The following is a 17,918-nucleotide window of genomic DNA, read 5'->3' on the forward strand; positions in this document are numbered from 1 at the left end:
CAGTCATGTCAGTCCTGTGTATAGCAAGTGAAAATAAATTAAAATAAACAATAAAAGCAAAGGTGAATCAAATAGACCAATACAGCAAGGCCGGGGTGGTCCATTTGGTAAAGTAAATCCGTTGGGCATCTTTCTTTACCTTTAGACAATAATTCTGATGGCAAAAGAACCAAACAGGACAGGCGGAAAAAAAATGTAATTAGTCCCCCTCTTTACTGTGCTTCAGAGAAACACAGGACTATAAGTGACCCAGATTTTACATCCAAAAGAAAGTGCTTTATCGAGAAGTCCATGTGGAGATACTGAGCTGGCCAATAAAGCCTTTCCCCAACTTTCATTAAAGGTAATTCTAATCACTAAATGCATTGTTGGATTTAAATTGTCTCTACAAATTTGTTTCCTCCGACTGAATCTTTTTATGGGCAGCTAATGTAACTACATGTAACCCTGCAACACCTATAAAAGCATTCAGGTCTGCTGGACCTAACGAGCTAACATTGCACTGTTCTGCAGTCTTCTTCTGTTAATCTGCGATGCTTCCTTTGAGCAGCCAAACAGAATCCAGCTGTCAGACGTGTCTGTCGAGCCAAGCTTGATGTGCAGTGAGATTAGATTTCTCTGAGGTGATGTAATCTGCTCTGAAATCAGTTTGCTCAGGCAAGACAGAGACAGACGTCTCATTCTAATTAGTATGTTACACTTTGATTAACTCTTCTTTGATTATTCGTTCTAATTTACCAACATATGTTACTGATTGCTACTTAGCTGATTTGTGTCAGTATTTTCTTGTGGAGCATCAAGCACCCCTACAATAAAATAAATAAATAAACATAATCTAAACATATGAAATATTTATTTTATATATACTTCGTAAATTTCATGATATTCTTTATTTATTTATGTATGAGACAAATGTGAAGAGGGCATCTTTATTGAGTAACTCATATAAGTTTTACAGGTATTGTGAAAAAAAAAAAACAACCATTCAGCTGTTTATGTTTTTGTTCTGTTCCTTTTAAATATGAAATGCTTAGAAGTCTGTTGCTGCTGGCTTCATCATATCAGAGGTTTAAAATGTTTTGTTACAATTACCTCGCTAAAAAATTAAGTTTGAGCAGTTTTGAGAAGTTCACATGCACTCATCATGGACATGCATGCCATGGTAATTTGGGGGGAATGGAATAATTGTACTGCGTACATCTTTAGTGACATTAAGAAAACACGAATTGAGTACAAATGGAATTATAGGTGTATTGCACTAATACGCAGTTTTTGGCTTTTCTTTCAGAGCCTTTTGCCACAGGCTCATTACATTATACGAACCACAGCTGGTATGCGCAGCTCTCCAAAGAGAATTCCCTTTACATGATTTGATGTGTTCTTAGTCAAAAGTAATTTTAAGACCTTTATTCATTCCATCTCATTTTCATTTGAAATTTTACTTTTTCTCTATCGTGAAGAAGTGTGCATTTATTTGTCTGCCTCCAACTTCCCTTATCTCTAGCATCCTCTTTTGTCACAACAACCCTCTGCATGTCCTTCTTATAATAATAAAAAAAATACTGAGTGATAATTTTGTAATTTGGTGCTAGCAAGTTATTTAAAATTTTTGTAGTTTTCTTTTTAATGAACTATTCAAAGAACACACAGCAATCATGACATCTCACTTTTTAATGTCTCTTATTTAACTGAATGAAACACAAAAGACTGTAAGTTGCTTCACTCTTGTTTACCATCCAAGTTTTTTTCTTCGTAGTATAATTGTAAGTCATCAGTAATCAGATTACTGTCACAGAGCTGGAATGGTTGCTGAGATTGAGTTTGTGGCGTGCTTGGTTAGTTCAGCATCAACAAGATTACAAAAAAAAAAAACATGAAGGTGATCAAATAATTATAAAACATACCTCATAAGGATGATATACATTTCCTCAGTTCTTTATCCAATAATCATAATACTATCACTAACCTGCTGATGTTGTGCATTTAGCAGATACATTTTATTTTAACCTACTTATTAAATACTAAACACTTCATTCATTTCATCTTTGCTCAGCCTTTTACATTTGATCCATGTTCTTTCCTTTGAATTACTCTAGCTGTACTAGAGGTGTCATTTGAATGTAGTTTAAATGTTTGAGATGTATCTTCTTTATGAATAAAAAGACCCTTGAAGGCTTTTAATGGGAAACATTTTTGCACGAAGTAGTGAAATATCTTTACAAACTAATTGTGTTAAAAAAAAGAAACCTGACAGTGGTGGATTATTGCTATTAAAATATATGCTGATTGTATTCTCCAAATTTTTAATGCTAGTTTCAGTATCTTTTCTGCTTCCTTTATTTTCTGCCGTACATGAAATGGACAAAAGTATTGGACAAACAACACAATACACAGACAGGAGCTGTTTGGCCATGAAAACCAATGCTAATGTCAGAAAGTCAGCAGTGTTGTTAAATCTTATGCACTTCAGCACTTTGCAACACTGCTCTGTAACTTTATGTGAACTGCCACTTCCAGCATACAATAATACTACAGGGTGGGCCATTTATATGGATACACCGTAATAAGATGGGAATGGTTGGTGATATTAAAGTCCTGTTTGTGGCACATTAGTATATGTGAGGGGGCAAACTCCTCAAGATGGGTGGTGACCATGGTGGCCATTTAGAAGTCGGCCATCTTGGATACAACTTTTGTTTTTTCAGTAGGAAGAGGGCCATGTGACACATCAAACTTATTGGTAATGTCACAAGAAAAACAATGGTGTGCTTGGTTTCAACGTAACTTTATTCTTTCATGAGTTATTTACAAGTTTCTGACCACTTATAAAATGTGTTCAATGTGCTGCCCATTGTGTTGGATTGTCAATGCAACCCTCTTCTCCCACTCTGATAGCAACACCGCAGGAGAAATGTCAGCACAGGCATCAAGTATCCGTAGTTTCAGATGCTGCACATCTCGTATCTTCACACCATAGACAATTGCCTTCAGATGACCCCAAAGATAAAAGTCTAAGGGGGTCAGATCGGGAGACCTTGGGGGCCATTCAACTGGCCCACAACGACCAATCCACTTTCCAGGAAACTGTTCATCTAGGAATGCTCGGACCTGGCACCCATAATGTGCTGGTGCACCATCTTGCTCTCTTTTTTTTTTTTTGCTTGTTTTCTATTTTTTCTTTCTCAACAGGTGATCCAGGTGATTGATAGATGTATTTTTTGTCTGTTTGTTTTTTTGTCTTTTGCCCTTTATCACCGTTCCTCTTCCCCGCTGTTTTTTCTTTCCCTACCTCTCTTTCTTTCTCCCTTTTCTTTCCCCCAGTCATGTCTGTCCTGTGTATAGCAAGTGAAAATAAAATAAAATAAACAATAAAAGCAAAGGTGAATCAAATAGACCAATACAGCAAGGCCGGGGTGGTCCATTTGGTAAAGTAAATCCATTGGGCATCTTTCTTTGCCTTTAGACAATAATTCTGATGGCAAAAGAATCAAACAGGACAGGCGGAAAAAAATTGTAAATAGTCCCCCTCTTTACTGTGCTTCAGAGAAACACAGGACTATATCAAGTATCCGTAGTTTCAGATGCTGCACATCTCACACCATAGACAATTGCCTTCAGATGACCCCAAAGATAAAAGTCTAAATATCCAGTGGCCTTGAGGTTTCCACTGATGAAGAATGGACCCACTATCGTTGTACCCCATATACCACACCAAACCATCACTTTTGTTGTTCCAACAGTCTTGGAGGGATCCATCCAATGTGGGTTAGTGTCAGACCAATAGCGGTGGTTTTGTTTGTTAACTTCACCATTCACATAAAAGTTTGCCTCATCGCTGAACAAAATCTTTTGCGTGAACTGAGGGTCCTGTTCCAATTTTTGTTTTGCCCATTCTGCAAATTCTGTGCGCCGATCTGGGTCATCCTCGTTGAGATGCTGCAGTAGCTGGAGTTTGTAAGGGTGCCATTTGTGAGTAGCTAATATCCGCTGAAGGGATGTTCGACTAATGCCACTCTCCAGTGACATGCAGCGAGTGCTACGCTGTGGGCTCTTGCTGAATGAAGCTAGGACAGCCACTGATGTTTCTTCATTAGTAACAGTTTTCTTGCGTCCACATTTTGGCAAATCCAACATTGAACCAGTTTCACGAAACTTAGAAAGCAGTTTGCTAACTGTAGCATGGGAGATGGGTGGTCTCGTAGGGTGTCTTGCATTGAAATCTGCTGCAATGACCCGGTTACTGCGTTCACCAGATATCAACACAATTTCGATCTGCTCCTCACGTGTTAACCTCTTCGACATGTCAATGGCTGTGAACAAACAGAAACTTGTAAATAACTCATGAAAGAATAAAGTTACGTTGAAACCAAGCACACCATTGTTTTTCTTGTGACATTACCAATAAGTTTGATGTGTCACATGGCCCTCTTCCTTGTATCCAAGATGGCCGACTTCTAAATGGCCACCATGGTCACCTCCCATCTTGAGGAGTTTGCCCCGTCACATATACTAATGTGCCACAAACAGGACTTTAATATCACCAACCATTCCCATTTTATTACGATGTATCCATATAAATGGCCCACCCTGTACTTAAAATTGATCATGGAATATATAGGGGGGATATAAATTTCACAAATTGACTTTTTGTAAATATAACATTCTATTTTAGTACCACGAGCTCTTTAGAATGACCAGTTCCCTTCACAAATGTTTGTGATGGCAGATTATATGGCTAGGTGCTTGATATTATATTCTCGAGACAAAGCAACTAAAAACACCTGAAATGAAAGATTGAGTTCTGGTACAGTATTTTTCTACATGTACTGTATATTCCCATATTATGGTTTACTTATTATTATTGTGTACTGGGAGTAGATTGATGGGTAAAATAATCCCACCTTTACCTATTTTATTTGAAATCTACATAAAGTATCTTTTTCAAGTGACTCTATTGGCTAGCTTTATGTTTGAGTTAAATAATTATCATAGACAGTATTTTATCACTTAAGGAACTGACTCCCACAATATGTGGAACTTTGTGTTGGTGATACATTCTCAAATACCCATCTTTAGAAAATCTCTATATTTCATCCCATTTAAAACAGTAGTGATTAGTGTCAGGGAAATAATCAACATCCCTGCCCATGATTACTGAGCCCTTGAAGCAGAAATAACAGGGTGTTGAGTTTTTAACAATAATTGGTCGCTATATCTTTGTGAGGTTTTTATTCAGTGAAGTCCAGAGTAGCAGAGACCGTGAGAGTATCTTAACCAAGAAGAGCATCAATAATGAGGTCATATTCTGTGTGTGTGTACATTTAAGAACAAGGCTCAGCAGGGGTCACGGTTCTTGTTGCTTTAATACAGTTTAGTCCTAATTAGCCAGCTGCCTGTAAGCCTCATGTGCAGTCTCACAATACACACCAGTTCCTCTCAATCAATTTTCATGAGGACATGAATTAGTCCTAAGACAGCATGATGACCCACAGTCTTTATTTATTTTTTTCACCTTTGTGTTCTTTGTGAATGTGACATTTCTGCATAAGACTGGCATCCCAAAAGACCACTAGCCAAAAGTGATGAGTTGTCTTGTATCTTGTCTTCAAGAAAGCTTGTCTTGGCTTGTTTGGAAACCCCGAGAGTTGACAGACTGACAGGGGATGTCTCCACTGAGACCCTGTCAGACGCTGTGAGTGTGTTTCTGTTCTGTCCTTCCTATGTGTGTGCTCGTGAGGGTCAGAGACAGTGTGCATGCGACACATTGCTTGTTGTAGCTTAAATCAGGAAGAGAGAAAATATGGACAGAGAAATAGATCGAGCACTATCAGGCCAAAATCCTAGTAAAATGGAAGCTGTCAAATAATATCAATCTAAACTCACATTTTCCAGGTAAGATACTGTAAATGACACAAAGGTCTTTCCATCACCTTTTAATCAAATACTTAAATAACTTTTAGGGATTTGTATCTGAGAGTGAGAGGATCGGTATCAGCCTCACAGAGCTGAAGCCTGACTGAGGCAAGCATAGAAAAGGTCCTTTGGCGTGGACAAACACATAGTTAGTTTTTAAAGAAACAGTTTCTTTAAACTTGTATGGGTGCCATTACGGCTCACCTAGTTGTGCAGGTGATCGTATCTACTGCTGAAGGGGCCTGAGCTCGAGTCCACTGCTGACCTACAGCTATTGAAAGCTTTGAAAGCAAAGATCAAAGTTAATTATGAGAGCCGTGAGCTGTGTTGGCACTTGATTGAACCATGAAATAATTGCCAGAAAATTCAGCTTTTTTGAAAGTGGAGTGTTTATTGAATAATCTGACACATTTTTAAAAAGGAATTAAATATAATTTTGCAGATGTGAGTACTAATTTATATCATTTTTGCTACATCCATTTGCTCCCAACAGCAAATCTGCGTGCAACTCTACACGTCAGGTTTTTCAAAATAAAAAAAATCATACTGACGATGTAGAGGTATCAAAGTCGTTATGTCAAATATGATACATTTGGCATTACAGGGTTAAATTTTTCTATCCTTTCCTTTCAGCAGTGGCAATCTCTCAGGACAAAATGTGAAAATAGACTGAAATTAAAACATAAGACAATAAGGTCATCTCTATCCTTACATCTCACTGTCATGAACCTGCAGGCCTTTTCCCATCTAGCCTTTACATTACTGCCATTCTTTGGCTGCATTAGCTATTCTGACTGAAAACACTTCTTGTTTTGCAGTCATAGGAACCTGTATTGTCTCCATTTTAGGGGTGTATCTGTCTCCCATTAACAATGACTTGAGCTGGGTAAACAGCAGTTTTTTTCTGGTGGTTTGCATATTGTGGCTAAATTTTGATCTTTAAAGTAAACTGATAGCAATCTGATGCGGACTCTGCTTTCACAGATCATTTCCAGTCTTCACTTTGTATGGAAGCACTCTTTAGCATTTATCGTCATAATAGTTATGTTTCCTCTTGCTAACCACCTTGGCCAATATGTGTGATGCAGAGAAGATGGTGGGTAAAAAGGTTGTTAATAACTCTTTTAGTACAGTAACAAGGAACACTGATGATAATCAGAATCACAATCAGAATACTTTATTAATCCCTAAGGAAATGATGTGATGGAAGGGGATGCCAGCTCGCTGCTAGCTGCCATCCCAACGGCAGGCTCAGCAGTTCCTCAAGGTCAAGATCAGAGGACAAGTTTTCTAAAAGTCTTGTGAATGCGACAACTCAAGAAGGATTTTCAAAATGACACCATGGATGCATCTTCTAAAAATCTTTGATGAATTCTAATCTCATTTTCTGAAAACCTTGTGAATGCTATAACTTCAGAAGACAATGAGATAGGCTTTTTAGATTGTTACCATGGGTCTGTCTACTACAAGCCCAAGGGACAGCAGTGGCAGCCGCTGGTCTTTTTTACGAGTGCTGTTACATTCTGGTATTTTACTCATTTAATCTTCGACTTATAACCACCACAAGCCTGCAACCACCTGGTTTGTGTTGCTCATACAGCAAACCATAAAGGCTTCAGGTCTTTCCACAAGGTTTAGAAGTGTGTTTATGGGGATTTTTGGCCATTCTTCCTGAAGCGTACAAGGCCTGGTTTGCAGTCTCCGCTCTATTTCATCCCAAAGGTGTTCTTTTGGGTTGAGAGCTGTGGTGGCCAGTTAAGTTCTTCCACACCAAACTCACTATCTATGTCTTTATGGACCTTGCTTTGTTAAAATATCCTTGGGCAAGATGCTTACCCCATGTTGCTCTGTGATGCATCTGTGAGTGAACGTTAGATAGAAAACACTTAAGTATAAAAGAATGCATGTATGAATGGATGAATTAAGCACTGTATAAAGCACTTTGGTACTCAGGTAAAGTAGAAATGCACTGTACAAGAACCAGTGTATTTACCACTTTTGGGGGAATTTAAGTCTTACATGAAAGAGCATAATAATGTGAATATGAATATTCACATTATAAAAATAATACTGCCACAATCCACAGTTCATGATAGCAGCAAAATCCTCCAGTCATAACCTTTAATAGTCTTTCCCTCCTGCTTGTGCTGCCTGGTTGCTGAGTAACATGATTTGGGTTTTTATTGACTAAAATGAATTCACGTTTTGTGAGGACTAAATGTGAACAAACATCAGGTGCCAAAATCAACCCCGCTTTTCTCTGCTGTTGCTTCCAATCTGTCCCTAACTGACTTAACTTAGTTATCACAGCCAGTTATCTTATCTGCCATTTATTCTTTGAAACATCTGCACCTCATTGTTCTCACTCACCATCCACCTTTTTTCCATCACCTCATGAGCCTGCCTCCACAGCTGAAGCACTCTGGTGCCACTGAAGAGTCTCTAAGATAAAAAGTACACTAGATCTTCCATGAGCATAAATTTTATCATTACTCCTAGCATTCAGCGCTGACCACATTAATTACACAGTTGCCTGCCAAAAATAAAAAATACAAATACAAATAATGAAACAACCCTTCTGCAATTAGCCTCAGAGTCGTGTTCTTTCTCTTGCAGCCTTTCTCTAAATCGCACCCACAGCTCCACAGTGAGTTGGTCATGGATGGATTAGAGAGCGGAGTAAAGTTCACTTTGCAAAATTACACCAACACCTGCTCTCCAGTTAAAACATCCTGTTGAAAACTATTATTATTATTTCAAATTGAGCCATCTCATGAGCTATACAGGCGCAGAAAAATGTTCAACGTCTGTCTAAAACCCATTAACCAGCTTCACAGGTAGCTTAAAATAAAGACAACTTATAGCTCGCATTTGTAGCTTGGACAGAAGTAAAAAGCAGTTATAGTTTTAAACTTCAGTCAGTATTTTTACTCTTTAATCAATTTGTCTGGATTAAATTTTGTCCTACATATTTTAGATCTAATGGATCATATACAATGTATCATGAAAGTATTCACAGAGCTTCACTTATTTAACATTTTGTCATATTATTCCAATGTGGAATAAATTTAAAAAATGATTTAATCCATTCTTGAAAAAGCTGTAACATGAGAAAATGTGGAACAAATGAAACACTGTGAATACTTTCCAGATACACTGAAGAAAATGGCTAAAATCCACATCTTTAATGGATCATGGATTTAAGAAAAATGGTTCATCTCAAAAAGAGGCTGTAGTTGAACTGATGCAAGTTTATGTATACAGGAAGAAATAACTTCCCACGGATTACCAATGAAACTACAAAATGACAATGACTTTAACAAAGTTGTCATGGCGGGGTACGCCAGTGTGATGATGCAGTGGCTGTTATATAACATGAATACAAAACTCAAACGCAGGTAAACAGGGGCGAGAGCTAACTGAAAACCTAAACTGGGTAAACATAAAATAACTGTGCCAACTGAGACCGATGAACTATGAATCACTTATGATAACTGTGATAACTGTGGCGAGACGTGGAGACGAGGACAGAATGAGAAGACACAGACTAAATACACACAGGAGGTGATCAGGAGAAGTGGAAACACACAGGAAACAGCTGACAAAAATGAACATCATGACGCTGCAGGGAAAGGCAACACTAAACATGATGAACATGGAAACAAGACTTTCAAAATAAAACAGGAACATGAACCACGCAGACATGAAACACATGAAGGGCGAGGGGGACTTAAACACAGGTGATGAAGACACAAGAGGAATCTGATAGATAATAAACTAGAACAAGGCAACCTGGGCAAAACAGAAACGAACTTGGAATATTAAATGAGACTTAATGATAAACAATGAATATCAAAATATAAGAAAACTCAGAAACACTGGGTCCCGCGACCCAGGACCGTGACAAAAGTTCTTTTAGAATCGGATCACTTGGCTTCCATTTTTTGAAACTCCCCAGGGCAGATATTTTTAAGCCCCTTAAAATGAAGTAGAGTAAAAGAGTAGAGACCCTCAACGTTACATCACTATAGTCTCTGCATCCAAGGAAACACTAGTCAGGATTCACTGAGCACCATGTCTGCCGGTTATAATAGATTTGGATTTTAACAAAGCCTTACTTTCTGCTAAAGAACTTGAAAGGGAATTAACAATTTGTCCTACATGCCATCTTGTAGCACTGACGTTTTTAGATCAGAGAAGCATCATTACTTTCTAAACACTGAAGATTAAATTCCCATTTTACCATCTGAGGGGGGGTAAGCTATATAAACAGAAACTCTCTGGTTTTGAACCGATGTGATGAGATACCATATATGCTTCCATATATGACTTATTGTCTAGAGACATGGGGTAATGCATATAAAACAAATACTCTTCCTAATTTCAAGTTACAAAAAAGAGCTATAAGAATTATAAAACACTCAAACTATATAGAACAAACTAACATTTTGTTTATTAATCTGAATACCCAGAAACTTTATGATTTAGTTTAATATAAAATGGCACAGATAATGTATAAAGCACAAAATAACTTGCTTTGCCACAGAACTCAGACGCTGTTTAAAGTCAGAGAGAGTCAATATGACTTAAGGGGAACAGATTTCTTTAAAAAAAAACAAAACAAGATCAAGACGAACATAAAGCAGAGATGTGTTTCTGTTAGAGGAGTCAACTTGTGGAATAGTTCTGACAGTGATTTAAAAAGGTGGAGTTTATTTTCTTTGTTTAAAAATATGTTTAAAATAGAGTATTAGAAAAAAAAAATCGAAAATGAAAGGAGCAAAATAATAATACTGAAACTCTTGGTTGTTTTGCTTTGATTATGTTCATGAAAGTTAATTTAATGTAGTTACTTATCTAAGGTGGAAAGTTTGTTTTGTTTGTTTATTTGTTTGTTTGTTTGTTTGTTTGCTTGCTTGCTTGTTTGTTTGCTTGCTTGTTTTGTTTTACTCTTTGCTTCGAGCCCTGTGTACATGAGCTGCATGCTAAAAGATCTTTTGTTAAAAGGGTTGGCGTAATAAGCAAATGCTTCAGCCAATACCTTTTGATTAGTCATGTCTCGTGCTTTCTTGCTTTGTGGTAGATCTTTATTCTGTATTCACTGAGATATTTGAATGCTAATCAATAAATCAATAAATAAAAAAACATACCTGCATATATCTCAAGCAAAAAAGTGACAGCTCAGGGAAAAAACTTTACTTTACTTATGTATTTTGTTTTTTCTCCTATTCCCAGATCAGGTGCAACAAAACTGTAAGCTCTCCCCCTGCTACCATGACAGCTACGACCCCACACAGGACAACTGGCGGTGTCTGTGGGCTCTTTGTACTGTTCCTTACACCACGCTTTTCCTTTCTAGTCATTCACGCTAACACAACACCTGTCACTAGTTGTAATAAAGTTGCTATTTAAACCATAAATCAGCACGTGGAGTTGTTCCCTCATTCTCAGTGACTCTGCTGCCCCGTCTTTCCCTCACAAAAGAGGCAAGCAGATCACTCGACAGACTGTTTGTACAGACTGTATTTCCCTGTTCCCTGTAGGCCCATATCCACAGATGATCTGATTGGGTAACAGACTATAAAACTAGTCTGTATAGAGTTAATATTGCTGTGAATGCCTCTAAAACAAGGTAAACTGATGGCAGTAAATAAATAATAAAAACTAAAAAGCATTCAACAAAAGCACTAATAGCTGACCCTCCATGCAGCCTTAGAAAAACTCCTTCACCTGTACTGGCTGACCCTAACAACCAAATGTGACAAGGTGACACAAGAATAACTGAAACACTGATATACAATCTCTTGTCTGTATCCTCGAGTCTGCAGAGAAGTTATTCTCCTGCTTTTATTATCTCTGTTCTTGTCCGTTTCTGTGCCCTTTGTTCTCTATAAATCACATTGTGACAAAAACACTAGTTTAAGGAGAACTATAAATAAAATTGACCTACACAGTACAATGATATGGGGACATATAATGCAGAGAAATGGAAAGGGCTATACTTTGACGGGATATTGTGTTCATGCTGCATGAAAAATAAATTATACTTAAATGAAAACGCAGCAGTCCTGGCAGCAGTGCCAGTGTTGAAGATTGCCTTTGTTGTGAGAGAAACAGCAAGAATTTGAAGCTGAAGCTACATGTTCGGTTATTTAGCCCTTTCACCGCCTGACTAGCAGGTTAGTTAGATGGGATCAAAGCCAGAGTCAGACCTTAGACTGCATGTAATAATGAAGCAAGACATTTGTTTTCTGTTAAACACCACTTACACTGCAGCAGCAGGTGGCAGGGCACCAGATGTGCTCCTGATACGTGTTCTTTTTTTCATTTTTATTTGTTCCTTTTTTTACTTTTTGCCTCTTCACAGCTTTTTCCCCCTGTGGTGCACATTTTTACATATTTTAAAACCGAAACAGATTACAGCTCTGTATATTTTAAGTATGTATAAAACTGAACTTCAAAGATGTTCAAAGGCTTTAGCTAAACCTCTGACCCTCATCATTTACAAAACAGCTCTTGTTCAGCATGCATGTAGCCTCAAGCTGACCCAATCCTAACAAATACATCCATCTTTTACAACAGATTCTCATGCACTGAGGAACTGTAAAATCTAAATTCAAGGTCTGGCTGTGTTTGGATTTTGATAAAAGCATTTTCTTCTATCTGACATTTAAACACAATCAGCTGAAGCAGCAAGCTTTTCTTCTAAACACTGAAAACTTTCTAAGCAGAACATTTTACTCGAGCACATCTTTAGGTGCACTGATCATCTGTATTATACACAGCTGATGGGGAGTGCACTTAGACACTGTGCTTTTGTTAAAAGACAAAATCATGTGTGAGTCTGGAGGATCCAAGCTCGTTTCATTACTCTAGTGTTCTAATGGGCAGCAAACATGGAGGGATTATGTCTTTCCTTTTGGATAAAACTAACACAAGTGTTACAGGCTGATTCTCCACGGTGACCCATGGTGCACTCTACCCTCTTTCACTCTCTCCATGTTTATTTAGCACTATTAAATAACATTACGTGTGTCTCCTCTCTCTTCCTTGTTTGTACTTGTTCTTCTCTGTCCTCTCGTTCCCTCTCTGCCTCTTTCTGTATCTTTTGTTCCAGATCTCCGTGTTCCTGATCCTCCTCTGACCTCACCAACCTGAAAACTGTTTATTTATTCATTTTGTCTGTCTGTCTACCAGGAGGCCAGTGTTGGGAAGGTTACTTTTAAAATGTATTCCATTACAGATTACAGAAACATGCCCCAAAATGTATTCTGTAACGTATTCCGTTACGTTACTCAATGAGAGTAACGTATTCTGAATACTTTGGATTACTTAATATATTATCATGCTGTTTACAACTACATGAATGTACTATTGCTGTGATTTATTACTGTTACTGAAGGTCCGCGGCTCCGAACCGTAGTAAAGGGACCTCTGGCTAATACGGTGGGTTCTGTGTCGGGCTCGTAGCCGAAAACTAGCTTTACTTTGTTGTCTGGGTCAACTTTGCTAGCGAGAGACAGAGAGAGGCGTTGAAAGGCTGCTCCAACGGAACTTATTGTTTTTGGAGGAAAACACGAACACGGTGTACAGTCGAGTCTTAATAGCTTACTTACAACTGGGCTCGTCAGGCTCTCTTCTTGGCTGCAGTGGTTATTATTATATTTACATGCTTCCAGCTCCCGTTTTTGCTCGATGACAGCTCGTACTTTTCCTTTTTCTCCCTCCGTCGCTCACAGACACATAACGTGTATGGCAGTCCATTCTCCCTGCAGCACGGACTACACTGCCCATGATGCTACATTCTTTAGAGCTATACCTGTAGCATTCTGCCTATTAGCTTAGCACAACAACAACAGGCGCTCTCTGACCCAGGAAACACGCAGAGAGAGCGTCATCCTGTAACCATGGCAACCGCAACGCTGCCGCCTGGAACAACAGAACGTAGCTGTCGAACAAAACCCAAACAGTCCTGACCCGCCACAATATGAAACAGGAAAGTACCGCCGTGTAATCCATTTATTTCAACAAAGTAACTGTATTCTAAATACCACCTTTTTAAACGGTAACTGTAACGGAATACAGTTACTCATATTTTGTATTTTAAATCAAAATGTCTTTTTTTTCCTCTAGAGCTCTCTTTTAAAATATATGTGTATTTTTAAAGATACTAATAATTTTATTCTACAAATTATATTTGGATCAATTACTTAACTGATAATTGGTTTAGTTTACAAGAAGGCTTTGTGTTAGTTTGTTTTGGTTTGTCTGGATCACCTTAATATTCGTCTGAATCACCATTTAAATATAGGATCCGAATAGTTTGTCCTTCAAACTTCTGTTTTAAGGTCTTAAGGAAAGTGTTTATTTATTTTTTGTTTCTCAGTGTTTTTCTTTTCACTCACTGATTGAAGCAGACCATCAATGTAAAGCTCCCTGACAAGACATTAGTACTAATGAACTAAAATCAAAGTCCTCCATACTTTGCATGCATTTCATTTAAAGACCTTCATATGTCTATAATCCCATTGCAGTTTTGCCTTACATTTTTATTTGGTGTACTTGGTGAGTTAATCTAGTTGGCTGTCATCAAAGGTCCAAAGCATAATTACATTTAAAGCTAACTTTAAAACATATTATGTCATCGCAATCAAGAATAAAGAGGAAATGAACAAACACTGTTTATATGACAATATCTCCCAAAAATTAAACAGATATTTGTTTATTATGTGTAATATTGCTGAGGGAATAGTTGTGAGAGCGAGTTGAGAGGGAGCATAATGCTGAGGACAGCCTTTAAATCCACTGATCTGACTGGTGGGCACCTCCTCCTGTCATCTCCAAAGACATCTCCTTGCTCATTTCCACTTCTAAAGGAAGCCTGCCTCCCTTACCAGTGCGCTGCTCGTATGTCTAGGTAAGTATAGGCATAATTACAGGGAGCCATCCATCTTTGCACCCTTGAGGTTTCCTTTACCAGCTAGAAACAGTGATGTCAATTTCATGATTCTCCTTTCATCAGTTTACATTTGAGGCTTTAGAATCAATATGGGACACATGCAGCTGATAAACTGTGACAGCCCTGTTGTGTGTGTGACCCATCAGCTCTGAGGCAGCACAGAAACACACGCACACACTTTCTTGAATAAAGGAAGACAGAAATAGATGTTCATGTATTGTGCAGCTTGCAGCAGAAACAACAGGGTCGTCCTCACTCAATCCTAGTCTGTGTCTTAGGAGCGCTTTATCCATGACAGACTCTCTCAGAGGGGTGGTTTATAAAAAAAAAGAGCAACAAATAGGGAGAGGAAGAGGAGGAGGAGGAGGAGTGAAGGAAGGTAAACAAGGACTGTCACCAAACAGCCCAAGAGCTCTTTGTCACTTTGAGAAACAGAGCAAACAGCCCAGGCAGAAAAACGACTGAGGTGTGTGTGTTTGTGTCAGCATCTCTGCACAGAGTGTGCGTGTATGTATATGTGTGTGTATATCTTTGTGCCCGTGTGTGGGTACTAATTGTGGAAAGTCATGGTAGGTTTCTAAGAGCGCTGCACGATGGGAGGTTGGGGTCAAATAGAGTTCAGAGCTGAGTGTGTTGGCCCAGAAGCATTGTCAGGATAAAACATGGGATAATGAATCAGTCCAAAATTTAGCATCTTGGGGGCATAATTCCCGCGGTGCCTTAAAGCACTGGGTAAACCCGCAAACACACACAAACATACAGAGGATGAGCTTATCTTGCCTGAATGTAGGCTATTCATTTGTTTGCCAAGAGTGTAGATAATGCAGAGGGATGAAAAACACCAGATACTGTAAATCCATTTATGTGTGAGAGAAGCGAGAACGTCTGTATGTGTGCAATGCACATATTGAACATGCATATAAGTTCCATCAGTTGAATTTGTAGATGGTTTATAAGAGATGAGTATAGCTTCCATTTCTGAAAAGAACTGTGTAACTTGTGTATCTTAACTCGTCATTCTTCACATTAGCCTGCAGGGGGAGACTCCTCTGCTTTTAAAAAAGATACTGATTATATAATACTCAAGAGAAATTAAGAGAGTTCTTTGAAAACACATGAGATCTCAATTTTTTAAAAAAACATGGTTCTGATTTCAATACTGAAATGGACGAGGTAATGTGTCACATTGTCTTAATGGAAAAGAAAATGATCAACGAAGGCTGAATTCAAAGACACCAACATCGGGGTAATCTTCTGTCCTGGGGGTTTTCCTCCCAGATCTGGACCAGGGCAGTCTGTAGAGGTCTGCGTGTCCCCCTCGACTCCATTCGACTATCACTGAGACACCAGCAAATCAGCCATTCTGATGTTCTCGGCAGCATTCTCTACATCTTCTTAAGTCCCTTTAATGTCTGTCATATGTGCTGTAGCTCAACCTGCTGTCATCTGTGAAAAGAACGGGGTGCCAGTGGTGGACCTACCAATTCTGGTATCCTATGCCAAATACCAGTTGGGCTCCATGGTACAGGGCGATGAGCAGTGAAGGTTGTCGGGTAGAAAGATAAATAATTCATTACTTTGGACTTTTCAATAATAATAAAATAAAGGGTAAGTTTGCTGTACATTCAGCATCCGTTGTCTTGCTTTGTGTATTCTTTATCTTTATTTACCTGAAAAACGAGCTTCTCATATTTTATTTTTCTTTGTTTGTTTGTTTGTTTTTTATGACCACTACAATATGAAGGTAGGAAATTGTTTTGATTAGTAAATTCACAAGTTGACTGCAAAAACTGAATTTGATCCTAGTTTAGACAAAGCTGCCTTCCTCTCAAGTCAGTAGGAATAATTCATGTACAATGTCGCTAGCATACTGAATTAAATATGAGATGACCTGTTATTCCAACATCTGTTTTATGAGAAATCAATTCTTTTTAAGCTGGGAAGCTGTTGTGTACATGTACCACTGCACAGGTTTTCTTGATAATCACTAAATCTTTTTAAACTCTTCAGACTTTTTAGAATCTGAACCTTTAGCATGTGGAAGACCATCAATCCACACAGTGAAGGTTCAAGAGAAGGTATTTGGGATATGCCTGTATACCTAAATTGCTACATGTTTAACATATTAACACCTACTAGGTTCCCAGGAATTACATGTGCTATGGTTAGGATTCAGTTTTGTTTTAGCCACATGCTAAATGCACAATTTTTCAAAAACAAGTCCAAACAGTCAAAGTATTATTTATTTTTATTATTATTTTCTGTTAAAAACTGTATTTCTCATATATTATTATTATTTGCTGTTTTTAATATTGTGCAATGAGGACATAGTTTCTGTCTTCTGTGCTGAGTCTGGAAATGTGGCCAAAAGCAAATTTCCTCAGAGCACAATGCAATAATATATCTTTATCATTTAGCTCTCATTGAAGTCTGTTCTTCAGTATTAATAACATATCATAGGTATTAAATTAACTTTTACATTAACTTGCTTCGCCTCCCCTAACCTGGGGCCACACTATATTTGTTGTCAAGATATCAGCCTCCTATGCAAACTGCGATTAGATCAAAGGCAGATCAAGAGAACATTTTCATAACAGGTGCTAATGCAAAAAGTGATAGAGATCCAGTATTAAGACCAGCTGTAACATTTACTAGTCTAAAGCATTAATGTCATGAACAACCCATAATACAGATAAACACAAAATTGCAGAGTCCTCAAATATAAGACTATCCTCAGCATTTCAAATCTAATTTCAAGAGATGGTAAATGGTTCTTATATAGCGCTTTTCTACTCTGTCTGAGCACTCTAAGCGCTTCAGGTGATGCTCCTCATGTCCTGAGCTTTCAGAGATTGCAGCACGTAAGAACCACTGTAGATGTAAATGCTGCACAAAGCTGCAGTGTACATGAATAAATCTTGTTTGAGGGGCAGTTTTGAGGTCGGGGACATATCATCAATGTCTGGTTTCTGGAAGAAAAAAAAATATCAGTACAAAATGCATGGTCAAGGGTAGTGTGTTGTCACCCTGTTGGTCTAATTGATCT

Source organism: Neolamprologus brichardi, chromosome 5, assembly GCF_056152115.1.
Source record: "Neolamprologus brichardi isolate AB-2024 chromosome 5, ASM5615211v1, whole genome shotgun sequence".
NCBI lineage: Eukaryota > Metazoa > Chordata > Actinopteri > Cichliformes > Cichlidae > Neolamprologus > Neolamprologus brichardi.